Source organism: Schistocerca americana, chromosome 11, assembly GCF_021461395.2.
Source record: "Schistocerca americana isolate TAMUIC-IGC-003095 chromosome 11, iqSchAmer2.1, whole genome shotgun sequence".
Taxonomy (NCBI): Eukaryota; Metazoa; Arthropoda; class Insecta; order Orthoptera; family Acrididae; genus Schistocerca; species Schistocerca americana.
Window position 1 is genome coordinate 126,732,652 of NC_060129.1, and position 14,500 is coordinate 126,747,151.

Consider the following 14,500-nt stretch of genomic DNA (forward strand, 5'->3'; position numbering starts at 1 on the left):
AATCCACTTGGAATCATTACAAACCCTGGGGAGAGACAAATCAGTAAGTTGAAATATTTTGCATATTTTCCTTCAATAATGTCGTATGGAATAATAATTGGAGTAACTCACCTTTTTTAAAAAGCCTTCATTGCCCAAAAATGTGGTGATGCTCAGCCATGATCATATTGTAAATAACTGGTTAAGGAATTTGGCATTCTGACTACTACTATATTATTCCCTAATGAAGATGGTTGTAAATAATACACTGCAGTTCAAGAGGAACAACGATGTATATAATTACAATATCAGAATGACATTCATTACTCCTAATTAAAAGGATTGCACAATGCTGCAACTAAAAAATTTGATCATTTATCAGTGATATAAAATGTCTGAACAAACAGTACAGTAATATTTGAAAACTGGAAAAGTTTCACTTGACAACTCCATCCATTATGTAGACTTATTTCTGTTATTGTAGTGTGTAAAAGTTGGTGGATAGGACTTACTAACTCACATCTGTATATTTAATAATAATAATAATAATAGTAATAAAACATAAATGTTCAGCAAGTGGCTGTATTTACTGATTAATTTGTGATGTGAATGTAAAATGACGCATTCCACATCATTATGATCTAAAATGGAAGTTATCCATGGATCAGGACTAAAGCTGTCGGCACATGGGACGAGGCAGGTAACACCGACGTCCATGCAAACGGTATATCCCACATCAGGAGAGACAGTGCCGTAGGCACACACCACAAACTGGTTGACGTGATTTTGTGCTCTCAATCGGTGGTTGTGAATATATTTGTCTTGCAAACCATACAGTTTGTTCACCAGAATAGATGTGTATATCGGGGTAGTTTGCGTTTTTGCCCTGGATGATGATTTACGCAAATATTTTGTCAGGATTTGTAAGTGGTGAATCCTTGAGGTACGGCAATATGCAAACACGAGAAGTAAGTTTAAACAGTTTTATTAACAAAGGCGGATTATAAAACATGCACGCTACGTGCACCCTTCATCACTATGTCTGACATCCTAATTACGGTCATATCGAAAGGCTCCATGGTGAGCTAAGAAAAGAGACATATTCGCTCCCAAGGCCACGCTAGTTAATACGGCGGCCGGTGGCGCAATTGGCTGCGTCACACTCTGCCCGGACGCACGTGTACTGACCAAGCAAATTGTGAGCGTTCCAGATAGGCCGGCTAGCGAGCGCGTGTTACGTACCGTACGGCTGCGTGCAACCCGTAGACCCTTACATCACTCTCCCCAGAGAAAGAGCAATGACCTCCAGGGCACTATGAACCTATTTCGCCTTTTTTTGCCTCAGAAGGCATTGCAACATATATTTAATTTGCAGACACAGTAACGTTCGGTACAGGGAAGCGTGCCTTCAAGAAGACAGTTTCATACATGACAAATGCTGTTGACAAAAGACAAATTAATAAAAGCAATAAAAACACAATACTGACAATCAAGTATGCATCAACATTACTGGATGAATCAAAGGACTTAATTTTATTTGCTGCTTCAATGAAGTTTAACTCATTATTGGAAGAAATCAAATTTTCATAAATACCCTTAATTAAATTTTGTCTTAAGAAAAACTGGATAAGGAATGCTTTCCTTACGTTAATATGTATGAATCACTGTAATAAACAGATAACATTCTGACAAACTGCCTATTGGCTTCTGTCTCGGGTTCTTCGGCCGACGTTCATCTAATGATTTTCCTGACGTTTCGCCAGCACGAGTGGCTGGCATTGTCAAAGCTTCACCCTCCATTGCCGGTGGTGAACTGGAGCCGAGCTCGCGGCCTCAGACTATATGTACGTGGCGCGCCAACGTCCGAGGGCTTCTCTGCAGTCATTTCTGGTGCGGTTCTCCTCTTGCTACCTGCGACGGTCGTTCACTGCAGTGCGGGAAGCCAGAATCCGTTTACCTTAAGGCTTTCCTCTTTCTTGTTGAAACTGTTCGCATGTTTTTGTATTTCTACAGCTTCTCTAAACAAGCGCGTGTGATAGTGCTTCTCTACAGCCAGAACTTCCGTGTCGGCAAATTTTATTACGTGGTCGGTCTCATTCAGTACGTGCTCTGCCATGGCCGATTTCTCCACCTGCCCCAACCTGCAATGTCGCTTATGCTCTTTGATCCTGGTGTTAATGGATCGTCCAGTCATTCCGACATAAACTTTTCCGCATGTGCTTGGTATACGGTATATTCCCGACATTGCAAGTGGATCTCTTTTCTCCTTCGCCGATCTAAGACACTCTTTGATCTTCCTTGTCGGTTTGAAAATCGTCTTTACGCCATGTTTGCACAATATACGGCTGATTCTGTCCGTCACTCTGGGTATGTATGGCAGAAAGGCCGTACACGACATTTCTTCTTCTGGTTCCTTACTTCGCCGAGTGTTTGGCTCTGTTACACTTCTAATGTAATTTGTGGAGTACCCAATGCTCCTCAGAGCAGTTTCCAGGTGTTGCATTTGTCGTTTGAGGTGTTGCGGCTCACATATTCATCCTGCTCTCGTTACGAGCGTGCTAATCATGCCTCTTTTCTGGCTCGGGTGGTGGTTTTGACAGTTTGTGCAGGTATCGGTCCGTGTGTGTCGGTTTTCGATACACGCTGTGTCCCGGGTTTTCGCCGTCCCTTGTGACCAGCACATGTAGAAATGGCAGTTTATTGTCTTTTTCTACTTCCATGGTAAATGTTATGTTGGCATGGAGGTTGTTCAAGTGCCTTAGGAAGTCACCGAGCTGTTCTTCACCATGGCTCCACACCACGAAAGTATCATCGACGTACCTGTACCGCACCTTAGATTTGCAAGTCGCCGAGTCCAGTGCCTGTGCTTCGAATTGTTCCATGAAGAAGTTGGCCACCACTGGACTGAGAGGACTACCCATGGCGACACCTTCCAGCTGTTCGTAGAAATCACCATTCCACGTGAACTGGCTCGCCTTAAGGTAAACGGATCCTGGCATCCCCTACTGCAGCGAACAACCGTCGCAGGTAGCAAGAGGAGAACCGCACCGGAAGTGACCGCGGAGAAGCCCTCGGACGTTGGCGCGCCAGGTACATATAGTCTGCGGCTGCGAGCTCGGCTCCAGTTCACCACCGGCAATGGAGGGTGAAGCTTTGACAATGCCAGCCACTCGTGCTGGCGAAACGTCAGAAAAATCATTAGATGAACGTCGGCCGAAGAACCCAAGACAGAAGCCAATAGGCAGTTTGTCAACAAGTGGCCACGAAAGCCTTAAAAATTTAGTTAACTTTCTCATTAATATCAAATGTCCAGTTGCATGAAATGTAGTGTAGATTGTAGATTGTATTTTATTGGTCCTGTTGTCTACATAGCAGCTTATGCATAAGACATTGGACAAGTCAAGTTATAAATATACAGGCTGAAAGTAATTTCAAGGCATACATATTTAAGCTTACAATAATACACTTTGCACACAAGTATTTATATAACACATTTCATAAATTTAAATATTCTTCAATGGAATAAAAGCAGTGATGCTGTAAATATGACTTTAGAGATTTTCCAAATGTATTGACCTCAGTGATAGCTTTTATGTTTTCAGGAAGTTTGTTATAAAGCTTAACTCCCATGTGAAAAGTACCTTTTTGGCACAGTGCTGTGCTGATTTGAGTCATATGTAAGTTCCTGTTTTGTCTGGTAAAGTGCTCATGTATATCACAGTTTTTTTTGTAGCCTCTGGTCCTTGCCTATTACATTTAATTTAAAGAACCAAAGGGTTTCCATAATGTATACACACGGTAATGGGGGAATACCAGATTTCTTAAACAGGGGTTTACAAGAGTCTCTAGGCTTGCACCCAAACAAGATTCTAATGGCCCTTTTTTGTAGTTTAAAAGTGCTATTAGCTATTTTAGAGTTTCCCCAGAAGGTGACCCCATATCTAAGACGAGAATGAAAGTATGCATGATATGCATTCAATACTGTTTTCTCACTACAGCATGATTTTAATGAACAAAGAAGATAACATGTTTTGCTCAGTTCTGCATTGAGACATTCAATATGCTTATTCCATCTGATGTTACTCTGCAGCCAAAGTCCTAAGAATTTGGTTTCAGTACTGTTACCAACTGGTTCGTCATTGATAGAGACTGATGGGATAAACATATCCTTGTTAGGAACATTGTGGAATTTTAGAGCAACGGTTTTCTTACTGTTTATTACAAGCTGATTACTCTGTGCCCAGCTGCTAAGTTGTTTCGTGACCGTGTTTACTGTCTGCTGTAACTGTTCATCGTCGTCTCCTTTTAGTAGAATCGTGGTGTCATCTGCAAATACACTCCTGGAAATTGAAATAAGAACACCGTGAATTCATTGTCCCAGGAAGGGGAAACTTTATTGACACATTCCTGGGGTCAGATACATCACATGATCACACTGACAGAACCACAGGCACATAGACACAGGCAACAGAGCATGCACAATGTCGGCACTAGTACAGTGTATATCCACCTTTCGCAGCAATGCAGGCTACTATTCTCCCATGGAGACGATCGTAGAGGTGCTGGATGTAGTCCTGTGGAACGGCTTGCCACGCCATTTCCACCTGGCGCCTCAGTTGGACCAGCGTTCGTGCTGGACGTGCAGACCGCGTGAGACGACGCTTCATCCAGTCCCAAACATGCTCAATGGGGGACAGATCCGGAGATCTTGCTGGCCAGGGTAGTTGACTTACACCTTCTAGAGCACGTTGGGTGGCACGGGATACATGCGGACGTGCATTGTCCTGTTGGAACAGCAAGTTCCCTTGCTGGTCTAGGAATGATAGAACGATGGGTTCGATGACGGTTTGGCTGTACCGTGCACTATTCAGTGTCCCCTCGACGATCACCAGTGGTGTACGGCCAGTGTAGGAGATCGCTCCCCACACCATGATGCCGGGTGTTGGCTCTGTGTGCCTCGGTCGTATGCAGTCCTGATTGTGGCGCTCACCTGCACAGCGCCAAACACGCATACGACCATCATTGGCACCAAGGCAGAAGCGACTCTCATCGCTGAAGACGACACGTCTCCATTCGTCCCTCCATTCACGCCTGTCGCGACACCACTGGAGGCGGGCTGCACGATGTTGGGGCGTGAGCGGAAGACGGCCTAACGGTGTGCGGGACCGTAGCCCAGCTTCATGGAGACGGTTGCGAATGGTCCTCGCCGATACCCCAGGAGCAACAGTGTCCCTAATTTTCTGGGAAGTGGCGGTGCGGTCCCCTACGGCACTGCGTAGGATCCTACGGTCTTGGCGTGCATCCGTGCGTCGCTGCGGTCCGGTCCCAGGTCGACGGGCACGTCCACCTTCCGCCGACCACTGGCGACAACATCGATGTACTGTGGAGACCTCACGCCCCACGTGTTGAGCAATTCGGCGGTACGTCCAGCCGGCCTCCCGCATGCCCACTATACGCCCTCGCTCAAAGTCCGTCAACTGTACATACGGTTCACGTCCACGCTGTCGCGGCATGCTATCAGTGTTAAAGACTGCGATGGAGCTCCGTATGCCACGGCAAAGTGGCTGACACTGACGGCGGCGGTGCACAAATGCTGCGCAGCTAGCGCCATTCGACGGCCAACACCGCGGTTCCTGGTGTGTCCGCTGTGCCGTGCGTGTGATCATTGCTTGTACAGCCCTCTCGCAGTGTCCGGAGCAAGTATGGTGGGTCTGACACACCGGTGTCAATGTGTTCTTTTTTCCATTTCCAGGAGTGTATGATTGATTTGTGTGCATCAATATTTAAGCTTAGATCATTTATGTACAGAAGAAACAGAAGGGGTCCCAATACGGATCCTTGGGGTACACCACATTTTATTTGTTTATAGTCAGATAAGTGATTAGATACAGTTTTTAGTTCAATATTTGTGTGCTTGACGCACACTGCCTGCATACGATTTGTCAGGAAGGAACTGATCCACTTGTTGAACAGACCTCGAATACCATATCTTTCTAGCTTTGATAGCAGAATTTTATGGTCCACCATGTCAAAAGCTTTTGACAAGTCAATAAAGACTCCTATTGTTTCCTGTTTTTTGTCCATCAGGTTTAGGATGGAATTGATGCACTCATAGACAGCAGTTGTCGTTGACCTCTTATTTCTGAATCCATGTTGTTCATTACATAGGATGCTGTTTTTATTTATAAATTTCATAAGTTTCTCATACATAACTTTTTCCAGTACTTTAGAGATGCAGGAGGAAATTGTGATGGGTCTGTAGTTATTTACATTGTCTTTATCCCCTTTTTTATATACAGGAATAACTTTTGATGTTTTTAACACATCAGGGAAAGTGCCTGCCTGAAGTGAGCAGTCGCATAAATGTGTGAGTACTTCAATTAGGTTTGATGCGCTCTTCTTTAACATTGTTGCAGGTATACCATCAACACCTGCCGATTTGGAATTTTTTAGTCCTTTTATTGCTTTAGCTACTTCATCTTGTGAAACAGAACTGATGTACATTGATCCTCTACATGTACTTGTTTTATATTCATTTGCCTGGATGCTCTTAAAGTTTGATTGTAACATATTTTCAGCAACACCTGTGAAAAAGTTGTTAAATGTGTTAGCTACTTCTAAGGGGTTTGTTACTTTTTTATTTTTATGTGATAGTGTTATATTTTTCCAAGGTTGTCTGTATTCTCCACATTCTTTTTTTATAACACTCCACATGGCCTTTGATTTAGTAGCTGAATTATAAATGACTTCATCATTATGCATTATTTTTGCTGCTTTTATTACTTTTCTTAATATTGTGGAGTATTTTTTATAGTATGCGCGTACTACAGGTGAGAAATTTTTCGAGTTACATATTTCATGAAGTAGTCTTTTCTTCTGGCATGAAACCCTTATTCCCTTTGTGATCCAGCTGTTTGTTGTAGAGTTTCCCCGTATGGTTAATGTTTTCAGTGGGAATGCAAGTTCAAAGAAATGGGTTAATGTATCAATGAAAGTGTCGAATTTTTCATTTATATCGTTCATTTTGTACACTCCTAGCCATTTTTCTTTCTGTAATAAGTTGTTGAAGTAGTTTACATTATGCTGATTATAGCTTCGATATGCTGTTCTAAAAGACATGTTGTTAATAATACTGCCTTGTACTTTTATGCTTAATATTTGAGCAAGATGATCACTAAAACCTGCATTGAAAATTTTTAGTGAGGTGTTGTGTAAACTCTTCTTTACTAGAAACTGATCAAGAGCTGTTTGACAAGTTTCTGATACTCGGGTAGCTGCTTTTACTTCAGCCTTTAAATTGTAGGACGTTGCAAGGTTCAAGATGGTCTCCCTATTTCCACTATTTGTGAGGAAGTCAATATTGAAGTCACCACAGATTATCAATTCACAATCCATTTTATTTACTATATTTAGCAATGACTCCATTTTGTTTAAGAAAAGTTCAAAATTCCCGGACGGTGATCGGTAAACTGTAGCAATAACCAGGTTGAACTGAGTAATTTTTATAGCTGCAATTTCATAATCCTTTTCGACATTTGCCCTAGTTAAGTCAGGTAGTGTAATAAAATCTACATTATCCTTTGTGTAAATTGCTACCCCACCCTGTTTGCTGTTTTTCCTGCAGTAGTAAGCAGCCAAGACAAATTTGTTTATTTTCGTATTCTGGATTAATTCTGGGTTAAGCCAGTGCTCAGAAATGCATAACACTGAGATATCATTAAGTTCATGTGTTAATAGAATGTTAATTTCATCGATCTTATTACGCAGGGATTGCACATTATGGTGATAAATTTTTAGTTCGGGCGTATTCACGATTTGGTAATTGGGAATCATATTTACAGCATCACATACCTCTAGTTTAAATTAGGAACGTCAGCAGCGTTGTGTTTTCGTTCTTCTTTCTTGTTTATTTTGTTTTCCTCGCTGTTGGAAGGATGTTCAGGAAGCTGATAAATTGTTCTATCCCTTACAAGTCTTTCTTTGATTATTTCACTAACACGATCACAAACAAATCTTTTCCCATCATAGTTCAAATGCATTCCATGCTTCGTGTGCAGATTTCCATGTAGCTTGCTTATATCCAGTACATCGCACTTAGTGTATTGAGAACACAGTTTCCTTATTTTAATGTTTGTTTTCCGAATTTCTTTGTTTACACACGAACTATAAATCAGATCATGCCTATGAGGAAGTGTGGCAACTACTGTGTTTCTGCATTTATTAGCTTGTAAAAAATTCTGTAGCGTTTTCAAGCATACCTCTGCTTCATTTTTTGCCACATCGTTTGAACCCATTATACAGACGATAAAGTCATTTTCTTGCATTAATTTCGTCTGAGAGTTAATGTCTACAACATTTTTACATCCCGCTCCCGGTTTCACTACACTAGTCACTGCTATGTCGCGATTTTTCTCACGGAGCATGCTGAGTAGATTCCTGCCATGACTGTCTGTTAGTAATAGTACACTACTCTTTTTCCCTGATGATCTGTGTTTGTTGTTGACATTATTTGAAAAAACGCTATTCATTTTCAGTTCACTGTCTTTTTCAAGTTCACGATCATTTGGAGAGTCGTTATCACAGTCACTTGTTTGCAAAACATGATATTTGTTTTTCTCCGAAAATGTGGCAGTTTTAGCAGACTTTGTTGTTCTTTTTGTAGTTGGAACACTATTTTTGTACGGCACTTTTACCCACTCGGACGATATATTACTTTTGTCTTGCATCACTTCACTTAGTGTTGGCTTCGATCGCAGATCCCGATTTTCTTTCTTGAGTGAGTCAATATCGCTTCTTAAGGAACTGACTATGAATTGTAAGCTAGCAATTCGTTCTTTTAGCGTTGTTATTTCAGTGTTACAATTCTTACAAACACCCTTTTTAACAGCATAACTATAACTATTTCTCAAGTTAGATTCACACACTTCTACACTCGCGGCCATCTTGCATTCGAGATTAATCCACTATTATTCAATTTGAGTGTAAAGGGTAGTGCAGGTGTACACAATTTTTACATGTAAATCTGACATCAAGGGTGAAGTTAAATGAGAAAATTATACCTTCAGAACATCTTTGAAGACATGGATGATAAAGATGCGTTAAAATTCTAGGGCAATCGTCTCTTAGGGGATGATTCGTAAACAATTCTTTCTCACACCTGTACACTCTACTGTCTAAGAATACTGCCTATTCAGGGCAAATTAACTCATTACTACATTTACACATATGCAAATCGTTTTCATTTAGGAACACAAAATATCTTTGATCCTTGCTGATCAGTAGATAATCATTCAGTACATACTTTACATGAATACTTGCCTGTCTCCATTTCACAGGGCAAGTATAAATCTTATACATTTCAAAATTATGCTTTGATCTAGCAATGGGAATAGAAACAATAACAGTTAATTCATCTTCAATCATTAAAGAGTGTGTGCTAGTTAACTTGTAGTAAGCATATAAACTGTAAGAGTTAACAGGGTAAATCATAGTATAGGTTGCATCTAGCTTTCATTCAATTGATAGGAGATGTAAAAATTGTCCTGGATGTAGTAGTACACTGCTCAATCACTTGAACTACTTTCTAAGGCTGTTCTTAAGTTAAGGGCATCAATTCTAGCATTTGATAAACTATCAGTAATCCTTAACAAAAGAGTGTTTAAATCTAAGTGTGTACTCACAGCATTTAATTCTTGGAATAATTCTTGGATATTTGCTTTCGTTTCATTACGAGTTATGTGGAAATGTGAGATAAATTGCTTTACAATCTGTTCAATGAAAACTGTGTGGTTAGTAATAGTTCTTTGCATTCTTTAATACGATAATTCCATTAGAGAGGTTAGTTGAATCTGTACTGGACTGTTGTTCAAGAGCTAATATTTTGCCTTTAACTTCAAGTAGATCTCGACTAGTTAAAGTAACAAATACAGTACAAACCGGGCACGTTTATGCCTAATTAAAGTTTTGTGTGACAAAAGCTTAAAAAAAAAAAAAGTCTCTTGTTAATAATTAGCAAATGTAGACTCTACCTGCATTTTGGCTGTGATCCAGTTATTACACCAAGATGTACCCATTTCCAAAATTGTATCATTACCCTTAAAAGAACAAATTAGATCAATTTGCTTCTTGACAAAATTGAACTGTTGCTGGATTTCACTCAAATTGTACTTGAGGACAAGTTTTGCATTACTTGTTGAAACTACCATGTCTGATCGTGGTTCAAACAAAACACCTGTACTCTGTGATACTATTACTACAGCATTAGTAGAATACACTATTATAGCAAACATTAGAATAAAAATGAACATGGTTAGTTAGTTCTAAATACTAGAGTTAACAATGACCATAAAATAAATAAGTTTTTTGTGGTAACCTGTGGAATAAAAGGTTTAGTTTAACTTGTGCACTCGTGTAATAGCTTCAATACAAAATTTTCACAACACATGGCTGAAATACACACACTCATTGCAGCTTTACTGTATGATTACATGATGATGGCGTCCTCTTGGGTAAAATATTCCAGAGGTAAAATAGTCCCCCATTCGGATCTCCGGGCGGGGACTACTCAAGAGGATGTCGTTATCAGGAGAAAGAAAACTGGCGTTCTACGGATCGGAGCGTGGAATGTCAGATCCCTTAATCGGGCAGGTAGGTTAGAAAATTTAAAAAGGGAAATGGATAGGTTAAAGTTAGATATAGTGGGAATTAGTGAAGTTCGGTGGCAGGAGGAACAAGACTTCTGGTCAGGTGACTACAGGGTTATAAACACAAAATCAAATAGGGGTAATGCAGGAGTAGGTTTAATAATCAATAAAAAAAATAGGAGTGCGGGTAAGCTACTACAAACAGCATAGTGAACGCATTATTGTGGCCAAGATAGATACGAAGCCCACACCTACTACAGTAGTACAAGTTTATATGCCAACTGGCTCTGCAGATGACGAGGAAATTGAAGAAATGTATGATGAAATAAAAGAAATTATTCAGATTGTGAAGGGAGACGAAAATTTAATAGTCATGGGCGACTGGAATTCGAGTGTAGGAAAAGGGAGAGAAGGAAACATAGTAGGTGAATATGGATTGGGGCTAAGAAACGAAAGAGGAAGCCGCCTGGTAGAATTTTGCACAGAGCACAACATAATCATAACTAACACTTGGTTTAAGAATCATGAAAGAAGGTTGTATACATGGAAGAACCCTGGAGATACTAAAAGGTATCAGATAGATTATATAATGGTACGACAGAGATTTAGGAACCAGGTTTTAAATTGTAAGACATTTCCAGGGGCAGATGTGGACTCTGACCACAATCTATTGGTTATGACCTGTAGATTAAAACTGAAGAAACTGCAAAAAGGTGGGAATTTAAGGAGATGGGACCTGGATAAACTAAAAGAACCAGAGGTTGTACAGAGATTCAGGGAAAGCATAAGGGAGCAATTGACAGGAATGGGGGAAATAAATACAGTAGAAGAAGAATGGGTAGCTTTAAGGGATGAAGTAGTGAAGGCAGCAGAGGATCAAGTAGGTAAAAAGACGAGGACTAGTAGAAATCCTTGGGTAACAGAAGAAATATTGAATTTAATTGATGAAAGGAGAAAATACAAAAATGCAGTAAGTGAAGCAGGCAAAAAGGAATACAAACGTCTCAAAAATGAGATCGACAGGAAGTGCAAAATGGCTAAGCAGGGATGGCTAGAGGACAAATGTAAGGATGTAGAGGCCTATCTCACTAGGGGTAAGATAGATACCGCCTACAGGAAAATTAAAGAGACCTTTGGAGATAAGAGAACGACTTGTATGAATATCAAGTGCTCAGACGGAAACCCAGTCCTAAGCAAAGAAGGGAAAGCAGAAAGGTGGAGGGAGTATATAGAGGGCCTATACAAGGGCAATGTACTTGAGGACAATATTATGGAAAGGGAAGAGGATGTAGATGAAGATGAAATGGGAGATACGATACTGCGTGAAGAGTTTGACAGAGCAGTGAAAGACCTACGTCGAAACAAGGCCCCCGGAGTAGACAATATTCCATTGGAACTACTGACGGCCGTGGGAGAGTCATTCCTGACAAAACTCTACCATCTGGTGAGCAAGATGTATGAAACAGGCGAAATACCCTCAGACTTCAAGAAGAATATAATAATTCCAATCCCAAAGAAATCAGGTGTTGACAGATCTGAAAATTACCGAACTATCAGTTTAATAAGTCACAGCTGCAAAATACTAACACGAATTCTTTACAGACGAATGGAAAAACTAGTAGAAGCCAACCTCGGGGAAGATCAGTTTGGATTCCGTAGAAACACTGCAACACGTGAGGCAATACTGACCTTACGACTTATCTTAGAAGAAAGATTAAGGAAAGGCAAACCTACGTTTCTAGCATTTGTAGACTTAGAGAAAGCTTTTGACAATGTTGACTGGAATACTCTTTTTCAAATTCTGAAGGTGGCAGGGGTAAAATACAGGGAGAGAAAGGCTATTTACAATTTGTACAGAAACCAGATGGCAGTTATAAGAGTCGAGGGACATGAAAGGGAAGCAGTGGTTGGGAAGGGAGTAAGACAGGGTTGTAGCCTCTCTCCGATGTTGTTCAATCTGTATATTGAGCAAGCAGTAAAGGAAACAAAAGAAAAATTCGTAGTAGGTATTAAAATTCATGGAGAAGAAATAAAAACTTTGAGGTTCGCCGATGACGTAATTCTGTCAGAGACAGCAAAGGACTTGGAAGAGCAGTTGAATGGAATGGACAGTGTCTTGAAAGGAGGATATAAGATGAACATCAACAAAAGCAAAACAAGGATAATGGAATGTAGTCGAATTAAGTCGGGTGATGCTGAGGGAATTAGATTAGGAAATGAGGCACTTAAAGTAGTAAAGGAGTTTTGCTATTTGGGGAGCAAAATAACTGATGATGGTCGAAGTAGAGAGGATATAAAACGTAGGCTGGCAATGGCAAGGAAAGCATTTCTGAAGAAGAGAAATTTGTTAACATCCAGTATTGATTTAAGTGTCAGGAAGTCATTTCTGAAAGTATTTGTATGGAGTGTAGCCATGTATGGAAGTGAAACATGGACGATAAATAGTTTGAACAAGAAGAGAATAGAAGCTTTTGAAATGTGGTGCTACAGAAGAATGCTGAAGATTAGATGGGTAGATCACATAACTAATGAGGAAGTATTGAATAGGATTGGGGAGAAGAGAAGTTTGTGACACAACTTGACCAGAAGAAGGGATCGGTTGGTAGGACATGTTCTGAGGCATCAAGGGATCACCAATTTAGTATTGGAGGGCAGCGTGGAGGGTAAAAATCGTAGAGGGAGACCAAGAGATGAATACACTAAGCAGATTTAGAAGGATGTAGGTTGCAGTAGGTACTGGGAGATGAAAAAGCTTGCACAGGATAGAGTAGCATGGAGAGCTGCATCAAACCAGTCTCAGGACTGAAGACCACAACAACATTGCTCTCACACACACTACACACGTTTACACACATTGTAGGGGTGTCTGGAACAGGATCGCTCGGAACGTGGCGATGCCTCGGCCTCGAAGTCTGGACTGCGACCTCGCGATTCTCACTTCCTGGGTTTGAGAACAGCAGGTCTGCCTCTCGGTCGGTCCTCATCGTCTTGCGATACTACAGAAAATCTACCCAAAAATGGCTTTACATGATTGACATGAACAACAATTAAACGAAAGGGTAGTTGGAGCTTAAGAGTGACTGGCGACAACACCTCCGAGATTGTATATGGTCCTTTCCAAAACTTATTAAACTTTTTGACTTGACTCTTCTTTATTTACACTCCTGGAAATTGAAATAAGAACACCGTGAATTCATTGTCCCAGAAAGGGGAAACTTTATTGACACATTCCTGGGGTCAGATACATCACATGATCACACTGACAGAACCACAGGCACATAGACGCAGGCAACAGAGCATGCACAATGTCGGCACTAGTACAGTGTATATCCACCTTTCGCAGCAATGCAGGCTGCTATTCTCCCATGGAGACGATCGTAGAGATGCTGGATGTAGTCCTGTGGAACGGCTTGCCATGCCATTTCCACCTGGCGCCTCAGTTGGACCAGCGTTCGTGCTGGACGTGCAGACCACGTGAGACGACGCTTCATCCAGTCCCAAACATGCTCAATGGGGGACAGATCTGGAGATCTTGCTGGCCAGGGTAGTTGACTTACACCTTCTAGAGCACGTTGGGTGGCACGGGATACATGCGGACGTGCATTGTCCTGTTGGAACAGCAAGTTCCCTTGCCGGTCTAGGAATGGTAGAACGATGGGTTCGATGACGGTTTGGATGTACCGTGCACTATTCAGTGTCCCCTCGACGATCACCAGTGGTGTACGGCCAGTGTAGGAGATCGCTCCCCACACCATGATGCCGGGTGTTGGCCCTGTGTGCCTCGGTCGTATGCAGTCCTGATTGTGGCGCTCACCTGCACGGCGCCAAACACGCATACGACCATCATTGGCACCAAGACAGAAGCGACTCTCATCGCT